This window comes from Coregonus lavaretus, assembly GCF_964263955.1.
Source record: "Coregonus lavaretus genome assembly, chromosome: 27".
Lineage (NCBI taxonomy): Eukaryota > Metazoa > Chordata > Actinopteri > Salmoniformes > Salmonidae > Coregonus > Coregonus lavaretus.
This window is the reverse complement of record NC_140014.1, coordinates 20885436-20912427: the sequence shown is the minus strand read 5'-3', so window position 1 is coordinate 20912427 and position 26992 is coordinate 20885436. Positions and strand designations below refer to the sequence as shown.

At 43.7% G+C, this 26992-nt stretch overlaps 1 protein-coding gene across 2 annotated transcripts in view; it reads right to left on the bottom strand.

The window, feature by feature from the left end:
• The window catches only part of LOC311102884 (signal-induced proliferation-associated 1-like protein 1), an 88429-nt gene extending 61437 nt beyond the window's left edge, over positions 1–26992 (bottom strand). For both annotated transcript variants that reach the window (XM_084144342.1, XM_084144343.1), the window contains exon 1: positions 26786–26992. The gene's annotated coding sequence lies outside the window, so the exon portion shown is untranslated. The remainder of the gene's footprint in view (positions 1–26785) is intronic.

Below are 26992 nucleotides of genomic sequence, written 5' to 3'. Positions count from 1 at the left end.
ATTCTTCTGCATTGACAGGCATGACTCAGGCCCATACTCTACACAGACTGGTGCGCCATAACCAATCAGAGCTGCAGTATCCCTATATGCAAATAGGCCATTGCCATATATGGATCTGTGCCATTCACTTTGAACTGGACTGTGTTTACAGCATTAGTGGTCGCAAGTAGATGCGCTTGTTCTGAGGTCAAAGCGAGAGCTGCATGTAGCCACGTGTGCACATTTGTAATATTATTTGCTAGTAAGTGGGTTAATAGCCCAGTTATAGCTAATTTCTAGTCAGCAATGGGGGAGTGGTTGCTTCCTACAAGAACACAAAATGTGTGCATTTCTAGCCATCTTTGAAAAGCAAGTCAGGTAAAATAGCTTTTTTTCTGTCTTAAAGGGGAAGTGTTGTATTTTGAGACAGGTTTGAATAAGCTAAGTATCCAATAGGCAGAGGGTAGCATAATTTGTCTGATTCTTTGCATCAAACAACAACATTTTCAGACACCTCCTTGTCTGAAGGATAAACAGGTTAATGTCAATCCCTACATGTTTCTTTCAAATGTCTCATGGAATGTAGGCCTACATTGAACACCACACATTGGCTGCTACTGTAGGCTGAATGGCAAACGCAGCATTGCGTTGCAGAGGCAGTTGCAGTGCGTTCTGTGTGGTGCATAGGTTGGATTTATCGAACGTATGCGTCAAACTGTATGCGTAAACGGGTTGACAGTGTTAGAACAGCTATTTATTTCCATGTTAAAATGTTATGGGATACATTTTCTCCATCGTTTTTTATGGTAGGCCACTTTGATATGCCTACATTATGATCAAATAGCCACAGTAGCCTACTTGGCCACTGTTATAACTGTAACTTCAAGCAGGTACAGCCTCAGTGTTCACAGTAAACGCGTGCCAGAAGTTACACCGAATTTTCACAAAGTTCAAGTGTGCGCTCAGCAGACCAGAAATGTGCTCAATGGCGAATGTATTTTTAGGGAACATTGCATATGAGTCATTCATGATTTGAAGTGCAATCAAGCATTTTTGTTTTAAAATAAAATAACAAAGCGAGCCTTGAATAATTAGCATAAACAATAAAATAACCGTTTCATTTTGGAAATTGCATTCACAAATGAATGCGACTGTTTTTAGTCTTTGCTGTAATAATGGCTTAACAAAAAAAAACTTTACAACCGACTCTCTAGTACGGTTATAATTGATTTAGTGTTGTTTACATTGTTCCAAACGATCAGAAGAATTATATTGTAATCTGACAGCACCTGTTTGGCACACATAATATGCATGCAGCGCTTGCTACTTACCTTCTTTTTCTTGATGTCCTATATTTTCCACAACTAGTCAAATTGTACTGACTTCCCGTTTACTCCTGAGAAACCAGTAAATATACACCCATTTAGAGTTTATTTGTCATGTCCTCTGCATCCATTTTGCTGTCACGGTGTTCGGAATTTGTTATAACCAATTTATTGATGTGATTATGATATGCTATAGGTCAGGCCCTATTGGTCACGTGCATGCGATGCATACATGTGTCACGTAAAGAGAGCAAGGGTTGAGGGACTAGGGAATGTAAATGGCTCTAATTATGTTGCAGCTTCAGCAACACGGACAGCGCGATAAACACTGTTGATGTTCTGTGGTGGTCGCTTCAGCAGGGAGGAGAGGAAGACAACGGGTGCTAGTCACACAGTCACTCGCTGTCATTTTTTTAACACAGTGCAGCAAGTCTGAGCCTGGCCCGGCACAATCAAATCAATTGCAGTCGGACTCCCTCTAGTCACTTAATTATTTCAACAAAAAGTGTGCTTAAAGCATCAGACAAGCTCAGTGCATATACTGTAGTTTGTTTGATTAAAACACATAGGATGTTTCTATATATGGAAAAATACACGCTTTAAAATTTCAACCAATCACTTGGTCGAAAGAACAGACGACTCTTGGTCGACCAATATTTTTTGGGGTCGGGGGCAGCCCTACATAAAATACAAATAATAATGAAATATTTTTTTGCGGTTACAACAGTTATTTTATTTTCATTAAGGTCTTCATCCATAATCGTCGGTTACACGATTATACGGTTATTGTGCCAGCCATATCACAAACTCTGTGGTTTTCTGGAATAATAACAGAGTAATAGCATGTGTATGAGGATTATTAAGATACATGTCATTTAGAAAGCCTGATGCAGCAGCACAGTGAGACACACCCTTTCCTTTCCCTGCTAACATGGATCTCAAGGTGAAAGCCTCATTAATATCCCCTCACACCAGCCAAATAGCTGCTCTGCTGCTCCCATACACTAATTACTTCTCTACCACACAAGAAGATGTGCTCTGGAAAAGATGAGTACTTTTAATTAACCCCTCGAATGACTGTGGATTAACAGTAAGGGGTCTCATTCATTAAAATCCCATAGAAGAGCAAGGGCTACTATAACTCTAATGTTCTGCAGGGCCATGTAATAATTTCCTAGCTGCCTGCAGGTGCTGACTACAGGGGAAAGCTGTTGCTGTTAGAGTCCCAGGCTATGATGAAGGGAAGGAGAAACACTGGATCACCCCACTGAGGAGCCCAGCTGACAGCATATAATCCTACAGCGCCCAGAGAGCTGGCTCAGTCAGAGAGAGGGGGACAGAGACAAATACAGCACAGGTACTGTTGCTCAATGAGCTATATCTAACATAATTTGGGCACGTTATTGCAGATTCACACAGAAGGAAAATTTTGCAATGTGAAGTAAAATACATTCATGACAAAAGCTCGTCGAACATCTCATTCCAAAATCATGGGCATTAATATGGAGTTGGTCCCCCCTTTGTTGCTACAACAGCCTCCACTCTTCTGGGAAGGCTTTCCACTAGATGTTGGAACATTGCTGCGGGGACTTGCTTCCATTCAGCCACAAGAGCATTAGTGAGGTCGGGCACTGATGTTGGGCGATTAGGCCTGGCTCGCAGTCGGCGTTCCAATTCATCCCAAAGGTGTTAGATGGGGTTGAGCTCAGGGCTCTGTGCAGGCCAGTCAAATTCTTCCACACCGATCTTGACAAACCATTTCTGCATGGACCTTGCTTTGTGCCCCGGGGCATTGTCATGCTGAAACAGGAAAGGGCCTTCCCCAAACTGTTGCCACAAAGTTGGAAGCACAGAATCATCTAGAATGTCATTGTATGCTGTAGCGTTAAGATTTCCCTTCACTGGAACTAAGGGGCCTAGTCCGAACCATGAAAAACAGCCCCAGACCATTATTCCTCCTCCACCAAACTTTACAGTTGGCACTATGCATTAGGGCAGGTAGCGTTCTCCTGGCATCCGCCAAACCCAGATTAGTCCGTCGGACTGCCAGATGGTGAAGCATGATTCATCACTCCAGAGAACGCGTTTCCACTGCTACAGAGTCCAATGGCGGCGAGCGTTACACCACTCCAGCAGACGCTTGGCATTGCGCATGGTCATTTTAGGCTTGTGTGCGGCTACTAGGTCATGGATACCCATTTCATGAAGCTCCCGACAAACAGTTATTGTGCTGACGTTGCTTCCAGAGGCAGTTTGGAACTCGGTAGTGAGTGTTGCAACCGAGGACAGACGATTTTTACGCACTACGCGCCTCAGCACTCGCCGGTCCCATTCTGTGAGCTTGTGTGGCCTACCACTTCTTGGCTGAGCCGTTGTTGCTCCTAGACATTTCCACTTCACAATAACAGCACTTACAGTTGACCGGGGCAGCTCTAGCAGGGCAGAAATTTGACGAACAGACTTGTTGGAAAGGTGGCATCCTATGACGGTGCCATGTTGAAAGTCACTGAGCTCTTCAGTAAGGCCATTCTACTGCCAATGTTTGTCTATGGAGATTGCATGGCTGTGAGCTCGATTTTATACATCTGTCAGCAACGGGTGTGGCTGAAATAGCCAAATCCACTAATTTGAAGGGGTGTCCACATACTGTTGTATATATAGTGTATGTAGGATCAACGTATCACACTGTATTCTATTAGGGCTATATACCATATTCAAATTCCATTATGTTTCCTTTGCATGTGAACTATTTCCAGTCATTGATTTGGGCTTGATTCACTTTTGCTCCTATTATGTACAATAAAGCCTCAGTTAATAAATTCATCCAGAGTCATTTGTGCAGCATTCATTCAGGCAGCATTGCATAACGGTAGCCATGCTAAATCACAAATGACAAACCTGCATGGTGCACTGCTGCTGACCACACACACCACACTGTAACCCACACTGTAGACAACTCTGGAATGGTGCTGATCAAAAGCCATTTCCATACAAGCCAGAACTGATCTACACAGGGCCTAGGGTGGAGTGCTTTCCTATTCCCATCAAAAAGAAACGCAGAAATACAAAGAACTCATTCACAGTCAAAAACACCAAAAGGCCTACAGATTAGCATACACTTTATTGGGCTGACAACATCTAACAGTTGTTCCAATTTTTCCATTTTAGTCTTGGTTCAAGGGACTCAGGAAAAACCAGAATGCAATTAACACGCCCCACTCATACCCCCACCTCGCTCTAATCAAGGCTCAGAATCCCCAGAAGTATTGAAGGAAAAAACATGCTGAGGTTTGAGCTCTGTGTGATCCTTCATTTGCATTTGTACAATAACAGGAGCGTCACACACACACACACACACACACACACATATTGCATCAGAGCTGTGGAGAGAGCGTCAACCTGGTTCACTACAGACACAGTGACGTCTGCAGTGGTTAACTAACAACATATCAAAGTTAAGGCTAATGTTGTGATCATAAGGTTATACGTGTTGTTTACGGGGAACCAAGTGGAGCAGAAGGATGAGAGACCAGGGTGTACAGGTGCAGGTGTTTTGATTCCAACAGTACTTGATCCCTTGTGACTCCTGCTAATTAGCATTCAAGGCAGGGAGCCACGCCACATAAACACTAGTCCACCAGCCGCAAAAGGCCCACGTCACAAAGGATCCTCCCTGCCTCTAATTGAGCAATAATGGCAGGCAGGCTTTTATGTGATACCTTGCACAGCAGACTGCACGACTCTTTGCCATGCAGCCCCTCCTTAGTTAATGTATTGTAACAGATGACCGCCCTTCAACTCAGCACTTGTTACCTTAACTAAGGGAGAATATCATGATCCACCCCTAAGATATGAGACACAGTGCCGTCGTTTCAACTGGCATTTCCATAGAGTCAGTCTAGTTGTCTAGCTCCTCGTCCTTGGCTTCAAGAGCAACATCATAAAAACAGACCAAATCTGTCAAAAGTGTATTGCTATTTATTGCTGAGAGGATGAGCTTCCAAATAGGCCTCCATCCAGCAGCTTTGGATTTGGGGAGTTGATGTATGTATCTCATTCCGGCAGCAAAGCTGTAGCCAAGGTATCCAGGAATACATCAATTAAATACACAGGAAACAGTCTGGGAGGAAAGCCTGTAAAAGCAGCAGTCATGTTTGTTATTGGTCGGCCCGATCTGCTCTCTCCACCTAGGGACAGATGGAAAGTGGGTCTCTCTGCAGCAGTCAAACTCATAGGTAGTGAGAGGGACAGTTTATCTAGTCAGAAAGGCAGGGCACTCATGTGTTACCAATTTCTACTACTCCTAATCTATGAGGTTGTGTCACTGTCAACCACAAAAGTGAAACAGTAACACAGAAAGAGAGGGGTGATCCTTGAAGGGTAGGAAGTATGAGTTTTTGTTAGGGCTGTCCCCGACCCCAAAAAATCTTAGTAGACCGAAAGTCGTCTGTTCTTTCGACCAAATTTTTAAACGTGTATTTTTCCATATATAGACATTCCCTATGTGTTTTAATAACAATCAACTATATATGCATTGAGCTTGTCTGATGCTTTAATAAGCGCACTGTTTGATGAAATAAGACACAAATGACTCAAGAGGAAGCCAGAGATCAAGATAACCAGAAGAAAAAACCTTTTCCCGACCATCCTCCTCCCGGTCCTACTGGCTTTCACAGATTCTGGAGTCGGCAAACTTTCTCATGTGCAATGCCAATTTATCTTACAATTTCTACCAATCTGCGTGCCAGTTATGGTTTTCATATGCACACATCGTGGAACAGTTTCATTTAATATATAATAACGTCTTCATATCTCAAAATCATTGTCATGTGGTTAATCAAAATTCTATCAAAATCTAAATGAAAATGACACAAACCTAAAAAAATTACTTATATTGTCAACTATGTAAAAATAGCCTATAAAGCCAACAAATAAAAACCTTGCAGCCTGCAGGTAGAAAATATCCTGATAAAAATAAATATCCTATGAATCCCATTGGCTACCATGGCCTGACTGCAACGAACTTGAAACACTGTATCAACTATCAACTTGGGTCTTGCCAGAAGCTTATGCTTGCAAATTTGCAACATTGCATAAAATATTCTGGGCCCTCAGTTTCCTGCTCCAGTGAGCATGGGACAGACACAGCTGTAGGCTATTTGCACAAGGGATAAGAAGTAATCAGGTCAGGCTATTTTATGATGATTCCTCTGGATCAGAGCATGACATTTTCCCCTTTCACGCTGAGTGGTTATCAAAAGGGAGAGAACTGGAAAGATTTTTCAAATGCATTTAGGAACTATTGTCATTCTCAATGGATGTAAAAACAGACTTTGTTTGCTTGCTGTTTGAGGTGAAGAAAACATTACTTTGAGAAGCTCCACAGCTCATTAGTGGTGGTACGTTAAGCCAATCAGAAATACTATCAGATCCCCAAGTGGGCACATCTTATGTTTCACCGAGTCGTGGCTGAACGACGACATGAATAACATACAGCTGGAGGGTTATACACTGTATCGGCAGGATAGAACAGCAGCCTCTGGTAAGACAAGGGGTGGCGGTCTATGTATATTTGTAAACAACAGCTGGTGCATGATATCTAAGGAAGTCTCAAGGTTTTGCTTGCCTGAGGTAGAGTATCTCATGATAAGCTGTAGACCACACTATCTACCAAGAGAGTTTTCATCTATATTCTTCGTAGCTGTCTATTTACCACCACAAACCGATGCTGCCACTAAGACCACTCTCAATGAACTGTATACGGCCATAAGAAAACAGGATAACGCTCATCCAGATGTGGCACTCCTAGTGGCCGGGGACTTTAATTCAGGGAAACTTAAATCCGTTTTACCTCATATCTACCAGCATGTTAGTCCCTGTGCCCAAGAACACTAAGGTAACCTGCGTAAATGACTACCAACCCGTAGCACTCACATCTGTAGCCATGAAGTGCTTTGAAAGGCTGGGCATGGCTCACATCAACACCATTATCCCAGAAACCCTAGACGCACTCCAATTTGCATACCGCCCCAACAGATCCACAGATGATGCGATCTCTATTGTGCTCCACACTGCCCTTTCACACCTGGACAAAAGGAACACCTACAGTGAGGGAAAAAGTATTTGATCCCCTGCTGATTTTGTAAGTTTGCTCACTGACAAAGACATGAGCAGTCTATCATTATAATGGTAGGTTTATTTGAACAGTGAGAGACAAATAACAACAACAAAATCCCCCAAAATGCATGTCAAAATGTTATAAATTTATTTGCATTTTAATGAGGGAAATAAGTATTTGACCCCTCTGCAAAACATGACTTAGTACTTGGTGGCAAAACCCTTGTTGGCAATCACAGAGGTCAGACGTTTCTTGTAGTTGGCCACCAGGTTTGCACACATCTCAGGAGGGATTTTGTCCCACTCCTCTTAGCAGATCTTCTTCAAGTCATTAAGGTTTCGAGGCTGACGTTTGGCAACTTGAACCTTCAGCTCCCTCCACAGATTTCCTATGGGATTAAGGTCTGGAGACTGGCTAGGCCACTCCAGGACCTTAATGTGCTTCTTCTTGAGCCACTCCTTTGTTGCCTTGGCCGTGTGTTTTGGGTCATTGTCATGCTGGAATACCCATCCACGACCCATTTTCAATGCCCTGGCTGAGGGAAGGAGGTTCTCACCCAAGATTTGATGGTACATAGCCCCGTCCGTCGTCCCTTTGATGCGGTGAAGTTGTCCTGTCCCCTTAGCAGAAAACCCCCCCCAAATGTTTCCACCTCCATGTTTGACGGTGGGGATGGTGTTCTTGGGGTCATAGGCAGCATTCCTCCTCCTCCAAACACGCGAGTTGAGTTGATGGCAAAGAGCTCGATTTTGGTCTCATCTGACCACAACACTTTCACCCAGTTCTCCTCTGAATCATTCAGATGTTCATTGGCAAACTTCAGATGGCCCTGTATATGTGCTTTCTTGAGCAGGGGGACCTTGCGGGCGCTGCAGGATTTCAGTCCTTCACGGCGTAGTGTGTTACCAATTGTTTTCTTGGTGACTATGGTCCCAGCTGCCTTGAGATCATTGACAAGATCCTCCCGTGTAGTTCTGGGCTGATTCCTCACCGTTCTCATGATCATTGCAACTCCACGAGGTGAGATCTTGCATGGAGCCCCAGGCCGAGGGAGATTGACAGTTCTTTTGTGTTTCTTCCATTTGCGAATAATCGCACCAACTGTTGTCACTTTCTCACCAAGCTGCTTGGCGATGGTCTTGTAGCCCATTCCAGCCTTGTGTAGGTCTACAATCTTGTCCCTGACATCCTTGGAGAGCGCTTTGGTCTTGGCCATGGTGGAGAGTTTGGAATCTGATTGATTTATTGCTTCTGTGGACAGGTGTCTTTTATACAGGTAACAAGCTGAGATTAGGAGCACTCCCTTTAAGAGTGTGCTCCTAATCTCAGCTCGTTACCTGTATAAAAGACACCTGGGATCAGAAATCTTTCTGATTGAGAGGGGGTCAAATACTTATTTCCCTCATTAAAATGCAAATCAATTAATAACATTTTTGACATGCGTTTTTCTGGATTTATTTGTTGTTATTCTGTCTCTCACTGTTCAAATAAACCTACAATTAAAATTATACTCTGATCATGTCTTTGTCAGTGGGCAAACGTACAAAATCAGCAGGGGATCAAATACTTTTTTCCCTCACTGTATGTGAGAATGCTATTCATTGACTACAGCTCAGCGTTCAACACCATAGTGCCCTCAAAGCTCACCACTAAGCTAAGGACCCTGGGACTGAACACCTCCCTCTGCAACTGGATCCTGGACTTCCTGACGGGCCGCCCCCAGGTGGTAAGGGTAGGTAACAACACATCCGCCACGCTGATCCTTAACACGGGGGCCCCTCAGGGGTGCATGCTCAGTCCCCTCCTGTACTCCCTGTTCACTCATGACTGCATGGCCAGGCACGACTCCAACACCATCATTAAGTTTGCCGGTAGGTCTGATCACCGACAACGACGAGACAGCCTATAGGGAGGAGGTCAGAGACCTGGCCGTGTGGTGCCAGGACAACAACCTCTCCCTCAACGTGATCAAGACAAAGGAGATGATTGTGGACTACAGGAAAAAGAAGAGGACAGAGCATGCCACCATTCTCATCGACGGGGCTGTAGTGGAGCAGGTTGAGAGCTTCAAGTTCCTTGGTGTCCACATCACCAACAAACGAACATGGTCCAAGCACACCAAGACAGTCGTGAAGCGGGCACGACAAAACATATTCCCCTTAAGGATACTGAAAAGATTTGGCATGGATCCTCAGATCCACAAAAGGTTCTACAGCTGCACCATCAAGAGCATCCTGACTGGTTGCATCACTGCCTGGTATGGCAACTGCTCGGCCTCCGACCACAAGGCACTACAGAGGGTAGTGCGTACGGCCCAGTACATCACTGGGGCCAAGCTTCATGCAACCAGGACCTCTATACCAGGCGGTGTCAGAGGAAGGCCCTAAAAATTATCAAAGACTCCAGCCACCCTAATCATAGACTGTTCTCTCTGCTACCGCATGGCAAGCGGTACCGGAGCACCAAGTCTAGGTCCAAGAGGCTTCTAAACAGCCCCCCTTTTACGCTGCTGCTACTCTCTGTTTATTATTTATGCATAGTCACTTTAATAACTCTACCTACATGTACCTATTACCTCAATTACCTCGACTAACCAGTGCCCCCGCACATTGACTCGGTACCGGTACCCCCTGTATATAGCCTCGCTATTGTGATTTTACTGCTGCTCTTTTTTTTTTTTTACCTTTATTTAACTAGGCAAATCAGTTAATAACACATTCTTGTTACTTTTATTTCTTATAATTTTTTATTTAACGTTTTTGGTGTATTCATTTTTTTTTTGGGGGGGGGGGGGGTTATTTCTTATAATTGCATTGTTGGTTAAGGGCTTGTAAGTAAGCATTTCACTGTAAGGTCTACACCTGTTGTATTCGGCGCATGTGACAAATACAATTTGATTTGATTTATATGCCTACATTTGCGCGCAGGCCAGGTAGGTTTTGGCCTACTTCTATGCGTAATCAGGTGCACGTCCTTACTCAACATTGACAGGAGCGCTCCAAACAAAAGACAGACTAAATTGACAAAACTCGTAAATGGAATGAAATAAACCAAAACTCCACTCCAACAACCTGTTTTTGCTTTGTCATTATGGGGTCTGAATACTAACAATCAAACGCAAACAATTCACACAATGAAGTCATGAAACAATTAATGTGCACAAATTGGCAGGAGAGAGCGCATTCTAAAAGAGAGACGTGCATTGTGCAGCCACACTTGCCTTCTTCTAGAACTGTGCCATCCCCGCGGCCTCCGCAATGGATTAGTCTCGGCCTCCGCAATGGATTAGTTCACTGAGAAGTGCGCGAAAAAGACAGGTGTCTCGTGTGCCATACAAATAAATAAATAAATATATATGCTACTGCCTGACTAAAAAAATTATCGACCAAGCAATCGACCAGTCAACTAATTGGGGACAGCCCTAGTTTTTACTCACCAAAGTAACAACACAGCGTGGTCAAAGACTTACTAACTTAGTTGTAGTCATGATCTGGTTACCTATAACTACAAACATAGTTATGTTTTGGGGATTTTACATATTTATGAACTTATTTCCAGATATCTTCTAAACGACCCACAATGCACCATTTCTTAACTTCATATGGAGAATCTACTCTGCATTAGCCACTAGCCATGCAGACCTACTGTAGTGTTGGCAGTGGTGAGCTACAATCCACCAATCACGAGGAGGTGTGATGTAAACAACCAATCAGATTCCCCACACGTGGGGGGCGCATAATCTCTGTGAAGTAGGCTACCAGAGTTTTTCAACCTTGGATTAGTAGTAGCTGATTGACTGTGCTGTTGTGATCATTTCCATCTGACTGGAGGCTTCCACTGACCGACGTCTTATTGTAGGACTCTTCCCCTCATCTCCTGTGCCCAATGCCGCCTCTGGATTATTGCCTCTGGAATCGATCTACTTTGGATTTACCTCACTATATCGCTACTGGATTAGCGGACTCTCCCTTGGCCAGTGAAACGGCCACTCCCTCTGAAAAGTCTCTCTCCTTGGCTTTACTTTGGTAGCTAACTCAGCCGTCAATCGGTAAATCTACGCTCGCTCTACTTTATATCGGCTGGCTTTTTTTGTTGTTGTGCCTGTGGGTTCCTGCCTGTGCTAGACTAGTTTGTGTTGTTCTCTGGCTTACTACTTAGCTATGTCGACCGTGGTGGTTGGCTAGCTAGGCTACTTAGCTGGCTAGGCTAAGTATGCACTCACGAACTGTAAGTCGCTCTGGATAAGAGCGTCTCCTAAATGACTAAAATGTCAATGTAAAATGTAAAATAACTAACTTTAGCTGGCTGGCAAACATAACTGCATATACCGGTAACATTATTGATAACTGGTTAGATGGCGTTATGCATTTCCAAAACTTTGGTTTACTTTAATGTAGCTGTAAACTAGGTGTTGATTGCAACTGACTGACTCATGCAGTGCTAACGTAATGTTAGCAGGCTGGTAGGGCTAACGTTAGCAGGCTAGTTGGCTGGCAACCTTGCAAGCTGATTTGTACCAATAAATAAATAAAGTATTTGCTTGTAAGTTGGCTGAAAATTAAATTGAAACCAGCAGTCATGAGTGCAAACGATTTGGTTTAATTTGAAGTTATACATTTGGAAGTTATTTCTGTTGGAGTTTACATAATAGGGAATAGGCTGCCTTGCTGGGTCCTCCATATAACGTCACACCCGCAAAAATTATTTCCGGCAAGACTTCGGCATTCATCGGAATTCTGATCGGTTTTAGGTAATAACTTGAAAAATAGAAAAGTAAGGTAACTTTGCATTGGGACTTTTGATGCGTATACTAATGCAAATACTTATGTTGCATGTGGTTACATTTATGCTACCTACCCTTTAAAATGACAGAATTGTCCCCCCTTGTCAGGGAATCATAGCGATATCAGGTGAGAACACAGTAAATTGACTATTCCATTGCATTGAATTCCTTCCCCCACTCTCTCTTTGTGTGTTTCAGAGAAGAGCCCCTGACATCCTCACACAGGACAAGGAAGGAACTGGAGCCAAGCACTCATTCCTCACCCCCAACCATGCCCTGAGCGGAGCGGAGCAGGAACTCAACTCACAGGATGGAAACTTATTATGTGCTTCGACTACAGAGAGGATGTGAAATCTTGGAGCAATATGAAGTGGGATTTCTGCTAGTTGGGATGCAGGAAACAAAGGGGAGGAGGGGGAACCTGCAACTCTTTCAGAAATGTTGTTAACAATCTGCGTCTTTAGATAGTGTGTTGGGGGTTTCAACATATTAAGTTCTGAGGAGAACTCACGCGGTGCTATGGTGCTTGGAATTCCACTGCACGCCACGCTGCTCCTGAAAGTGACAAAAACAGTTGAGCTGTTAAAGTGAAGGACTATCTGAACAGACCTGTCTGCAGAAAAGCTAAACGAAAAATTATAACCACAAACAGGTGCTAAGTGGCATAAAAAATCCAAGTCCATTCTGTATATTTTAAAGGCTTTTTTACTTGCAAACCCACATGAGTGCCTGGACTTGAGATGTTTTATGCCACTTAGCACCTATTTGTGGTTATACATTTTCCCTTTTGCTTTTCTAGTACTATTTTCTATTTTTTATTTGTTTTATTTTTTTCACCTTTATTTAACCAGGTAAGCCAGTTGAGAACAGGTTCTCATTTACAACTGCGACCTGGCCAAGATAAAGCAAAGCAGTGCAATAAAAACAACACAGAGTTACATATGGGGTAAAAAACATAAAGTCAAAAATACAACAGAAAATATATATACAGTGTGTGCAAATGTAGCAAGTTATGGAGGTAAGGCAATAAATAGGCTATAGTGCAAAATAATTACAATAGTATTAACACTGGAATGCTAGATGTGCAAGAGATTATGTGCAAATAGAGATACTGGGGTGCAAAAGAGCAAAATAAATAACAATATAGGGATGAGGTAGTTGGGTGGGCTAATTTCAGATGGGCTGTGTACAGGTGCAGTGATCGGTAAGGTGCTCTGACAACTGATGCTTAAAGTTATTGAGGGAGATAAGAGTCTCCAGCTTCAGAGATTTTTGCAATTCGTTCCAGTCATTGGCAGCAGAGAACTGGAAGGAATGGCGGCCAAAGGAGGTGTTGGCTTTGGGAATGACCAGTGAGATATACCTGCTGGAGCGCAGACTACGGGTGGGTGCTGCTATGGTGACCAATGAGCTAAGATAAGGCGGGGATTTGCCTAACAGTGATTTATAGATGGCCTGGAGCCAGTGGGTTTGACGACGAACATGTAGTGAGGACCAGCCAACAAGAGCGTACAGGTCACAGTGGTGGGTAGTGTATGGGGCTTTGGAGACAAAACGGATGGCACTGTGATAGACTACATCCAATTTGCTGAGTAGAGTGTTGGAGGCTATTTTGTAAATGACATCGCCGAAGTCAAGGATCGGTAGGATAGTCAGTTTTACGAGGGCATGTTTGGCAGCATGAGTGAAGGAGGCTTTGTTGCGAAATAGGAAGCCGATTCTAGATTTAACTTTGGATTGGAGATTCTTTATGTGAGTCTGGAAGTTGAGTTTACAGTCTAACCAGACACCTAGGTATTTGTAGTTGTCCACATACTCTAGGTCAGACCCGTCGAGAGTGGTGATTCTAGTCGGGTGGGCGGGTGCCAGCAGCGTTCGATTGAAAAGCATGCATTTAGTTTTACTAGTGTTTAAGAGCAGTTGGAGGCTACTGAAGGATTGTTGTATGGCATTGAAGCTCGTTTGGAGGTTTGTTAACACAGTGTCCAATGAAGGGCCAGATGTATACAATATGGTGTCGTCTGCGTAGAGGTGGATCTGAGAGTCACCAGCAGCAAGAGCGACATCATTGATATACACAGAGAAAAGTGTCGGCCCAAGAATTGAACCCTGTGGCACCCCCATAGAGACTGCCATAGGTCCAGACAACAGGCCCTCCGATTTGACACACTGAACTCTATCTGAGAAGTAGTTGGTGAACCAGGCGAGGCAGTCATTTGAGAAACCAAGGCTATTTATTCTGCCAATAAGAATGCGGTGGTTGACAGAGTCGAAAGCCTTGGCCAGGTCGATGAAGACGGCTGCACAGTACTGTCTATTATCAATCGCGGTTATAATATCGTTTAGGACCTTGAGCGTGGCTGAAGTGCACCCATGACCAGCTCGGAAACCGGATTGCATAGCGGAGAAGGTACGGTGGTATTCGAAATGGTCGGTGATCTGTTTGTTAACTTGGCTTTCAAAAACTTTCGAAAGGCAGGGCAGGATGGATATAGGTCTGTAGCAGTTTGGATCTAGAGTGTCACCCCCTTTGAAGAGGGGGATGACCGCGGCAGCTTTCCAATCTCTGGGGATCTCAGACGTTATGAAAGAGAGGTTGAACAGACTAGTAATAGGGGTTGCGACAATTTCGGCGGCTAGTTTTAGAAAGAAAGGGTCCAGATTGTCTAGCCCAGCTGATTTGTAGGGGTCCAGATTTTGCAGCGCTTTCAAAACATCAGCTGTCTGAATTTGTGTGAAGGAGAAGCAGGGGGGGGGGCATGGGCAAGTTGCAGCAGAGGGTGCAGAGTTGGTGGCCGGGGTAGTGGTAGCCAGATGGAAAGCATGGCCAGCTGTAGCAAAATGCTTGTTGAAATTCTCGATTATTGTAGATTTATCGGTGGTGATAGTGTTTCCTAGCCTCAGTGCAGTGGGCAGCTGGGAGGAAGTGCTCTTATTCTCCATGGACTTTACAGTGTCCCAAAACTTTTTGGAGTTAGTGCTACAGGATGCAAATTTCTGTTTGAAAAAGTTAGCCTTTGCTTTCCTGACTGCTTGTGTATATTGGTTCCTAACTTCCCTGAAAAGTTGCATATCGTGGGGGCTATTTGATGCTAATGCTGTACGCCACAGGATGTTTTTGTGCTGGTCAAGGGCAGTCAAGTCTGAGGAGAACCAGGGGCTATATCGGTTCTTAGTTCTGTATTTTTTGAATGGGGCATGTTTATTTAAGATTGAGAGGAAATTACTTTTAAGGAACAACCAGGCATCCTCTACTGACGGAATGAGATCTATATCCATCCAGGATACCTGTGCCAGGTCAATTAGGAAGGCCTGCTCGCTAAAGTGTTTTAGGGAGCGTTTGACAGTGATGAGGGGTGGTCGTTTGACCGCGGACCCGTTACGGACGCAGGCAATAAGGCAGTGATCGCTGAGATCCTGGTTGAAGACAGCTGAGGTGTATTTAGAGGGTATGTTAGTCAGGATGATATCTATGAGGGTACCCATGTTTACGGATTTAGGGTTGTACCTGGTAGGTTCGTTGATAATTTGCGTGAGGTTGAGGGCATCTAGCTTGGATTGTAGGATGGCTGGGGTATTAAGCATATCCCAATTTAGGTCACCAAGCAGTACAAACTCTGAGGATAAATGGGGGGCAATCAATTCACATATGGTGTCCAGGGCACAGCTGGGGGCTGAGGGGGGTCTGTAGCAAGCGGCAACAGTGAGAGACTTATTTCTGGAAAGGTGGATTTTTAGAAGTAGAAGCTCAAACTGTTTGGGCACAGACCTGGATAGTATGATAGAGCTCTGCAGGCTATCTCTACAGTAGATTGCAACTCCACCCCCTTTGGCAGTTCTATCTAGACGGAAAATGTTATAGTTGGGGATGGACATTTCAGAATTTTTGGTGGCCTTCCTGAGCCAGGATTCAGACACTGCTAGAACATCAGGGTTGGCAGAGTGTGCTAACGCAGTGAATAACTCAAACTTAGGAAGTAGACTTCTGATATTTATGTGCAAGAAACCAAGACTTTTGCGATTACAGAAGTCAGCAAATGATAGCGCCTGGGGAGTAGGAGTGATACTGAGGGCTGCAGGGCCTGGGTTAGCCTCTACATCACCAGAGGAACAGAGGAGGACTAGAATAAGGATACGGCTAAAGGCTTTAAGAACTGGTCTTCTAGTGCGTTGGGTACAGAGAATAAAGGGGGCAGATTTCCGGGTGTTATAGAAAAGATTCAGGGCATTATGTACAGACAAGGATATGGAAGGATATGAGTAAAGTGGAGGTAAACCTAAGCGTTGGGTAACAATGAAAGAGATAGCATCGCTGGAGGCATCAATTGAGTCGGTCTCCGCGTGTATAGGGGGAGGGACAAAGGAGCTAACTAAGGCAGGTTTAGCTAGGCTGGGGGGTCTACAGTGAAATAGTACAATTAGAAATAACCGAAACAACAATAAACTAACCATGTTTGGGCTGAGGCTAAACATAAACAGGATGTAGTACCGTAAAAAGGAACAGTCCAGCAGACATCAGCTGTATAGCTGAGTTATCATAAGGTCCGGTGGTAAAGCACTAGTGAGTAAGAGGCCACGGCTAGCGTGTGCTAGCGGGCCGGGGCTAGCAGATGGAATCTTCGTGGTTAACGTCGTAACCACATCAGACGATTTCGTCGGCAGACCAGTCGTGTAGGATCGGCGGGGCTCCGTGTCAACACTAGGTGGTCCCGTCCGGTTGACAGAGAGGTAGATAGCCGGGAGATGGGCCTAGCTCAGGATGATTAGCCAGACCACAGCGTCCGTTTTGTTGTAGCTAGCTGGTAGCGATGAATCCGGAGTTAAAGGTCCAGTGATTCAGTGATTCCGGCGGAAAAACTGATATGTTCTGGGTCGATAACGCGCTGTGCAGACTGGCCGAATATCCGGTGATTAATGTCCAGTGATTAAAATTAATCCCGCAGAAAAAAAATCCAATGTTCTGGGTGAAATACCGCTAGCTGTGGCTAATAGCAAGTAGCTAGTTAGCTGGCTAGCTAGTTTCAACTGGAGATTCTAGATTCTAGATAAAGGTAAGTCAATAATAGAATCCGTTCCACATTGAGTGAGGCGGGTTGCAGGAAAGTATATTTTGTAGAAGGATGAAAAGTCTGATAGGGAAATATGTACGAAAAATACAGAAAAATAGGGTATTTACAGGCTATTTACAGATATACGACAAAAACAGAACTGCACTACTACGCCATCTTGGAAACTACCCCCCCCCCCCCCCAAGAGCACCTGTGGTTGTTTTTGGAATACCTGAAGCACTCCTGCTGCTTCTTTTTCTTCAAGACCTGTCTGCAGATTGATATCCTGATTCAGGAATGACCAACCCACATCACATTCCAATCTGCTCAGATTTCTTTCCACAGAACAACAGTACAGCTTTGTTGTTTGACCCGTATGGGCAAATAATATGTCACTATTGCATGGCAGACACAGCATGGGGCATAGGCCTTGTTCTCTGTTTATAGACTATGAATAGTAGCAGAGAGAACCCTGTCAGCTACAGTATGTGAGGGAGAGTAAGGGGGGAGTAGGCCTTACAGTGTGATACCGTGTAGAGACTGACTTGCATGTTCAGACACAACCAGGCAGATCATCACTATGTCAGGCAAGATAGTCTGAAGCAACACAATACATCTTCAGGGACCAACATTTCATTACGGAAACCTTTTCTTTCCAAACAGTTCGTTTTTCTCTGTGTGGTTGTTTGTTCCCCAATCCCTGCCCACCACACACTATTTCCAGCACTTGTTGGACCTGAGAGGCAGAGAGAGATGGGAATTACAGCCTGTCTGGTCTGGTGGGATTGTGGCTTTGGGTTAGGGTTAGGCTAAGTCAGTCAGGGCATCACTCGGTCTCTTAAGCCTTGTTCACATTAACAGTTTGAAGTGACCCAAATCCAATTTTTTGGCATATCCGATTCAAATCGTCAAAAGCCAGATGGAATCAGATATTTCAAACCACATTTCAAACTACCGACGAAGTCAGATACAAATCTGATTCCTGGCCATGCGACGATGTTCTTGTAGGCAGAGCGCATTGGAGTAGGATTTTATTGCATTGACAGGCAGGACTCAGCCCGTACTCTACACAGACCAGTGCGTCATAACCAATCAGAGCTGCAGTAGGCCTATATGCAAATAGCCATTGCCATATATGGATCTGTGCCATTCACTTTGAACTGGACTGTGTTTAGGCTACTGTATGAGTGGTCAGGAGTAGATGCGCTTGTTTTGAGATCAAAGTGAGAGCTGCATGTAGCCATGTGTGCACATTTGTTAATATTCTTTGCTAGTTAGTGAGTTATTAGCCCAGTTATAGCTACTTTCTATTCAACAATGGGGGAGTGGTTGCTTCCAACAAGAGAACAAAATGTGTGCATTTCTAGCCATCTTTGAAAAGTGAGTCAGGTAAAGAGCTATGTTATGTCTTAAAGGGGAAGTGTTTGAGACATTTTACATTTTAGTCATTTAGCAGACGCTCTTATCCAGAGTGACTTACAGGAGCAATTAGGGTTAAGTGCCTTGCTCTAGGGCACATCGACAGATTTTTCACCTATTCGGCTCGGGGATTAGAACAAGCAACCTTTCGGTTACTGGCACAACGCTCTTAACCACTAAGCTACCTGCCACCCTTGAATAAGCTATGTAGCCAATAGGCAGAGAATAGCATATAATGTGAATAATAATGCATTTTATTTTGTAAAGTGGTTTCTTGCATCAAATACAACATTTTCAGTCACCTCCTTGTCTGAAGGACAAGTGGATAAACAGGTTAATGTCAAGCCCTGTATGTTTTTTTTTACATCACACATTGGCTGCTACTGTAGGCTGAATGATAGAACAGCTATATCCATGTTAAAATGTTATGGGATGCATTTTTCTCCATTGTTTTTGATGGTAGGCCACTCTGGTAGGCCTACATTATGATCAAATAGCCACAGTAGCCTACTTGGCCACTGTTAAAACTGTAACTTAAAGCGGGTACAGCCTCAGTGTTCACAGTAAACGCATGCTGAATGTTGCACAGAATTTTCACAAGTTCAAGTTTGCGCTCAGCAGACCTGAAATTTGCTCAGTGCTGAAAAAATTAGAGGGAACATTGGTTGTGACCCTAGCTTGCTACATAACTTCTGAGTGACAGGAAGCAGGAGCATCACCACCATCAGCCTACACCACCATGCACACACCGTCGTCACTATGTCAACTAGCGTAGCCATGTCAGCAAATGACTGCTGTCTGAACACACAAATACCATTTGGTCACTTGTAACTTGCTGATTGGACAGTCAGTATTCCAAAACGGATTTGAAAAACAAAACTGATATGAGCATTAAGGCATGCAGTGTGAACAAGGCTTTAGTGTGAGGTTACTTGAGTTCATCAGCATTAGCAACAGACTAACAGACTATCAGGGCAGAACAAGAAGTGGACTGACACTGTGGGGAATAGGACTATTTGTCAGCCGTGGGAGGGCTAGATTAGAATAGACATCTTGTCCCAAATCAGCACATCAACTATGTTGCACCTGCACCACTACATTACATTCTGCCTCATCAGGAGAATAAGTAGGGGGGAGTCACAAGGCAAAAAATGTGATCTCCACATAAATAATGGTAAAACCACAAAAGTGAACAGTCGCCGTTAGCATTTTTGTGAGGTTGACGTTCCCCAAACGTGGTCGAGGGGGCAGTTTTCTTTGTTCATCTGCATGTACTCTGTGACAGCGAGCTGAAAGAGATTACGTCATCGCCATTGTGAGTACTTAGCTCTCTCGCCATTTCCATCGGTTGGCATACCCCCGGCAGGCCCAAGCAGACAAAGCCGGTGCATTCCAACAGTTTAATAGGAGACACTACCACCGTCATCCTCATCCCAGTCAGCTTTATCACCCCCATTCAACTCAATGGTGACATCGTAGGGCACTGGAGGACAGATTACCAAGCCAATCATTTACTCTTCTGCATTTGGGTCTGACAAACATTGCTTAATCATTTGAACAGGAGCCTACTCATTTTTCCATAATGGTAATACATTTATAGTCGTTATCTTTTGTGGTTACGGACGGTTGGCCAAAAGGTCAATCCACTTCTTATATTTCACAGTGATGAGTCAGAATAGAAATTAAAAGAAGATGGCCTTGAGAGACGATTTAAGTCTCAAACTCACAGTGGACTAGACAGTGTCTTTCTAATGAGAATTCAAACTGATTATCCTAATTATTGTTGAATGTAAACATTTGAGCACCTTGAATAAATAGGCAGGCAGGCCAGGGTATTTAATTGGTCTGGAATCATATTCCACCCTGTAATCTGTGCCCCGCACATTGGCTCTGTACCGGTACCCCGTGTATATAGCCTCGTTACTGTTATTTTATTGTTGCTCTTAATTATTTGTTGTTTTTCTATTTTCTTCTTTTTTTATAAATACATATATTCATGTTAGTATTTCACGATGGCTACTAACAATTGCAGCAAACACATTCCAGAGAGGCACTTTATAAACCTGAACAATGCTCAAAATCGTACTACCATTGAGCATTCAGTGCCAGATGTCACCAGGGAAGAGCCTGCCCTGGAGTCCACCTCCCTGACCCTGCTGTAGGCTACTGCCGTTTACTGCGGCTGGATGTCATGCTCCTCACGATTTACCTGTTCTTAGAGTCTTAGAGTTCAGTAATGACCTACAGTCATCCTACTCCGGTGATGAGAAGTGAGCTGCATATAGCCTATACTATTGTCTTATGTTAACCATGAAGGATATTTTTGTGATTTTTTTTTATTTGTATTTTACCTTTATTTAACTAGGCAAGTCAGTTAAGAACAAATTCTTAAGCAGAGACTGGTTTGCCCATCAATGAAGATTAAAATAGAAAGATGATTTTCCCCATAGCAGTGTCAGCACTGGATTGCTTTAAAGTTTAGACTCCATCATAAGGAGCACTGGTCCAGTTTGCATGATGATTTGCCTTCAGCTAAATAATATCAGATTAAATATAAGAGTAATGGTGTAAAGAAAATATTTATTAAACAGCAAAACAGAGGTCTTCAATTGTTATGACTATGAAGTTTATGAAGGCTAATATTTTGCCAACTATGCAACTCAATATTCTTTCCTTCCCCTTTCTGACCCATCCCACCATAACCACAGAACAATGCCACAGATCAGCATACACCAATACAGAAGGAATACTAGGGGGACAAAACATTCAACACTGTGATGTTGAAGTGCTTATCTGCATAGGACATCAAGTACAAACGCAAAGATATATAACAAAAAAAGCTAATAGTGAGTGAGTGCTAAATCTATCTACTCCTTGTGACAGCTACTGGAACTGTCAGAAACCGCTGGCCATAGAGGCCTAATTCAAATCTTGTGTCCAAGTGCATCCAGATTTGCCACCATTCAATACCCAAAACATTGTCTGCCTTATAAAGTTTCAACCAATAGCTTTATGCAATTCAATAGGCTATTACTTGGTCAGTGAGGCAAATACAAACGCAACACGCAACAATTTATACGATTTTACTGAGTTACAGTTCAGGAAATCAGTCAATTTAAATAAATAAATTAGGCCCTAATACAGTTGAAGTCTGAAGTTTACATACACTTAGGTTGGAGTCATTAAAACTATTTTTTCAACCACTCCACAAATTTCTTGTTAACAAACTATAGTTTTGGCAAGTCGGTTGGAGGACATCTACTTTGTGCATGACACAAGTAATTTTTCCAACAATTGTTTACAGACAGATTATTTCACTTATAATTCACTGTATCACAATTCCAGTGGGTCAGAAGTTTACATACACTAAGTTGACTGTGACTTTAAACAGCTTGGGAAATTCCAGAAAATGATGTCATGGCTTTAGAAGCTTCTGATAGGCTAATTGACATCATTTGAGTCAATTGGAGGTGTACCTGTGGATGTATTTCAAGGCCTACCTTCAAACTCAGTGCCTCTTTGCTTGACATCATGGGAATATCAAAAGAAATCAGCCAAGACCTCAGAAAAAAAATTGTAGACCTCCACAAGTCTGGTTCATCCTTGGGAGCAATTTCCAAACGCCTGAAGGTACCATGTTCATCTGTACAAACAATAGTACATAAGTATAAATACCATGGGACCATGCAGCCATCATACCGCTCAGGAAGGAGACGCGTTCTGTCTTCTAGAGACAAACGTACTTTGGTGCGGAAAGTGCAAATCAATCCCAGAACAACAGCAAAGGACCTTGTGAAGATGCTGGAGGAAACAGGTACCAAAGTATCAATATCCACAGTAAAACTAGTCCTACATCGACATAACCTGAAAGGCCGCTCAGCAAGGAAGAAGCTACTGCTCCAAAACCGCCATAAAAAAGCCAGACTACGGTTTGCAACTGCACATGGGGACAAAGATCGTACTTTTTGGAGAAATGTACTCTGGTCTGATGACACAAAAATAGAACTCTTTGGCCATAATGACCATCATTACGTTTGGAGGAAAAAGGGGGGTGCTTGCAAGCCGAAGAACACCATCCCAACCGTGAAGCACGGGGGTGGCAGCATCATGCTGTGGGGGTGCTTTGCTGCAGGAGGGACTGGTGCATTTCACAAAAATAGATGGCATCATGAGGAAGGAAAATTATGTGGATATATTGAAGCAACATCTCAAGACATCAGTCAGGAAGTTAAAGCTTGGTCGCAAATGGGTCTTCCAAATGGACAATGACCCCAAGCATACTTCCAAAGTTGTGGAAAAATGGCTTAAGGACAAAAGTAAAGATATTGGAGTGACCATCAAAAAGCCCTGACCTCAATCCTATAGAAAATTTGGGGGCAGAACTGAAAAAGCGTGTGCAAGCAAGGAAGCCTACAAACCTGACTCAGTTTAACAAGCTCTGTCAGGAGGAATGGCCCAAAATTCACCCAACTTATTGTGGGAAGCTTGTGGAAGGCTACCTGAAACGTTTGACCCAAGTTAAACAATTTAAAGGCAATGCTAACAAATACTAATTGAGTGTATGTACACTTCTAACCCACTGGGAATGTGATGAAATAAATCAAAGCTGAAATAAATCATTCTCTCTATTATTCTTAAAATAAAGTGGTGATCCTAACTGACCTAAGACAGGGAATTTTTACTAGGATTAAATGTCAGGAATTGTGAAAACCTGAGTTTAAATGTATTTGGCTAAGGTGTATGTAAACTTCCGACTTCAACTGTATATGGATTTCACATGACTGGGAATACAAATATGCATTTGTTGGTCACAGATACAGTGGCTTGCGAAAGTCTTCACCCTCTTTGGCATTTTTCCTATTTTGTTGCCTTACAACCTGGAATTAAAATGGATTTTTGGGGGGGTTGTATCATTTGATTTACACAGCATGCCTACCACTTTGAAGATGCAAAATATTTTTTCTTGTGAAACAAACAAGAAATAACTTGAACTGGAACACGCTGTCGTACACGTCGATCCAGAGCATCCCAAACATGCTCAATGGGTGATATGTCTGGTGAGTATGCAGATCATGGAAAAACTGGGACATTTTCAGCTCCAGGAAATGTGTACAGATCCTTGCGACATCGGGCTATGCATTATCATGCTGAAACATGAGGTGATGGCGGCGGATGAATGGCACGACAATGGGCCTCAGGATCTCATCACGTTATCTCTGTGCATTCAAAATGCCATCAATTAAATTAAATTGTGTTCGTTGTCCATAGATTATACCTGCCCATACCATAACATCACCGCCACCATAGGGGCACTCTATTCACAAAGTTGACATCACCAAACCGCTCACCCACACAACGCCATACATGCTGTCTGCCAGCTGCCGGTACAGTTGAAACCGGGATTCTTCCGTGAAGAGCACACTTCTCCAGCGTGCCAGTGGCCATCGAACGTGAGTATTTGCCCACTGAAGTCGGTTACGATGCCAAACTGCAGTCAGGTCAAGACCCTGGTGAGGAAGACGAGCACGCAGATGAACTTCCCTGAGACCGTTTGTGCAGAAATTCTTCGGTTGTGCAAACCCACAGTCTCAGACGATCTCGCAGGTGAAGAAGCCGGATGTGGAGGTCCTGGGCTGGTGTGGTTAAATGTGGTCTGTGGTTGTGAGGCCGGTTGGACATACTGCCAAATTCTCGAAAACGACATGGAGGCGACTTATGGTAGAGAAATTAACACTCAATTCTCTGGCAACACCTCTGGTGGACATTCCTGCAGTCAGCATGCCAATTGCAAGGTCCGTCAAAACTTGAGACATCTGTGGCATTGTGTTCTGTGGCAAAACTACACATTTTAGAGTGGCCTTTTATTGTCCCCAGCACAAGTGCACCTGTGTAATGATCATGCTGTTTAATCAGCTTCTCGATATGCCACACCTGTCAGGTGGATTGATTATCTTGGCAAAGGAGAAATGCTCACTAACAGGGATGTAAACAAATGTGTGCACAATTTGAGATAAATACTTTTTTGGTGCGTATGGAAAATGTCTGGGATCAGAGGTTGCACACAAGAATACACTTCATGACCAAAAGTATGTGGACACCTGCTGAACATCTCATTCCAAAATCATGGTCATTTATATGGAGTCGGTCCCCCCTTTGCTGCTATAACAGCCTCCACTCTTCTGGGAATGCTTTCCACTAGATGTTGGAACATTTCTGCAGGGACTTGCTTCCATTCAGCTACAACAGCATTAGTGAGGTCGGGCACTGATGTTGGGTGATTAGGCCTGGCTCATAGTCGGCGTTCCAATTCATCCCAAAGGTGTTTGATGGGGTTGAGGTCAGGGCTCTGTGCAGGCCGTCAAGTTCTTCCACACCGATCTCGACAAACCATTTCTGTATGGACCTCGCTTTGTGCACAGGGGCATTGTCATGCTAAAACAGGAAAGGGCCTTCCCCAAACTGTTGCCACAAAGTTGGAAGCACAGAATCGTCTAGAATGTAATTGTATGCTGTAGCGTTAAGATTTCCCTTCACTGGAACTAATGGGCCTAGCCCGAACCATGAAAAAAAGCCCCAGACCATTATTCCTCATCCACCAAACTTTACAGTTGGCACTATGCATTGGGGAAGGTAGCGTTCTCCTGGCATCCACCAAACCCAGATTCGTCCGTCGGACTGCCAGATGGTAAAGAGTGATTAATCACTCCAGAGAACGCGTTTCCACTACTCCAGAGTCCAATGGCGGCGTGCTTTACACCACTCCAGCTGACGCTTGGCATTGTGCATGGTGATCTTAGGCTTGTGTGTGGTTGCTCGGCCATGGAAAACGATTTCATGAAGCTCCCGATGAACAGTTATTGTGCTGACGTTACTTTCAGAGGCTGTTTGGAACTCGGTAGTGTTGCAACCGAGGACAGACGATTTTTACGCGCTACACGCTTCAGCACTCGGTGGTCCTGTTCTGTGAGCTTGTGTGGCCTACCACTTCGTAGCTGTGCCGTTGTTGCTCCTAGACGTTTCCGCTTCCCAATAACAGCACTTACAGGGCAGAAATTTGACGAACTGACTTGTTGGAAAGGTGGCATCCTATGACGGTGCCACATTGAAAGTCCCTGAGCTCTTCAGTAAGGCCATTCTATAGCCAATGTTTGTCTATAGAGATTTTATACACCTGTCAGCATCGGATGTGGCTGAAATAGCTGAATCCACTAATTTGAAGGTGTGTCCACATACTTTTGTATATATAATGTGAATGAGACAAACCCTCAGGCTTGGAGGCTTCTCTCTGACAGAGACAGACAGACAGCCTAAAGGCCAAGTAAATATGTCCTAAGCGCACAGTGTTGAGCAATACTGTACAGTTTTTGTACCTAGTGGTTGAGTAGATAATAGTGTTATCCCATGTGACAGTCCAATCCACATCAATGGTTGTTGCCTTGCTAATAGCAGCTTGATGGATCTTGCTTCACAACGTAGCCTACTATACTAAATAAAATGTGCAGCTCAAATGTGTAATGCTCAATAGTTTGTTCAACTATTTGGATTGATAGTGGTGGTCTGTCACTGTCAAAGGAACATCAACATTAACCCACCACTTGTAGAGGCCAGAACGAACTATATTAATGGTAGAAAAGGATGTAGGCTATTGCTTATAGCTTGCTAAGGAGGGGACTACAGAGAAAGCTGCAGCATTACACACCTATTACAGCGCTATTACGTTAAGCCCGTTTGCTCGATGCCACCTGGAAATCACCAAACCCAAGTTGGACTCGAAACATTGCACATTGTCTTTGACAAACGTGATACAATGACGGATTACATTGATCATGACATGATCAAAATTGACATTTTCCACTCCAGTCACGCGCATAGTGCGCGTTCTGAACCCACAAAGCAACCTTTCTGGTTCCCTCCTAATTTGGGGGAAGAAAATACCCTGATTGCGCATTCTAATGTAGGCTACTTAGGCTACTATAGAACACATACAAATCGGTCAGATTTAGCTGTTTAAAATTCTAATTGGTTGAGGAGACTTTCCTGATGTTGCTTCCAACCATGTACCCCAAAACATCATACACATTCCCCAACGTTAAAACACAGGTTTCCGACTCACCTTTTCTCCTCTTACCGTCAACCATTGGATGGCATTAACACAATCCTAAGCGTTTTTCCCTTTTTGTTTCTCAAGACCCTTCAGTGTAAAAATGCAGAAACGCCGTTATGTATATTGCTTCAAAACAATTGTTTCCGTTCAGGTTAAAATCACAATGATCTTGTTGCCTTCGTCAGAGATGTAGAAGTTTGACACAAAGTTAGGGGT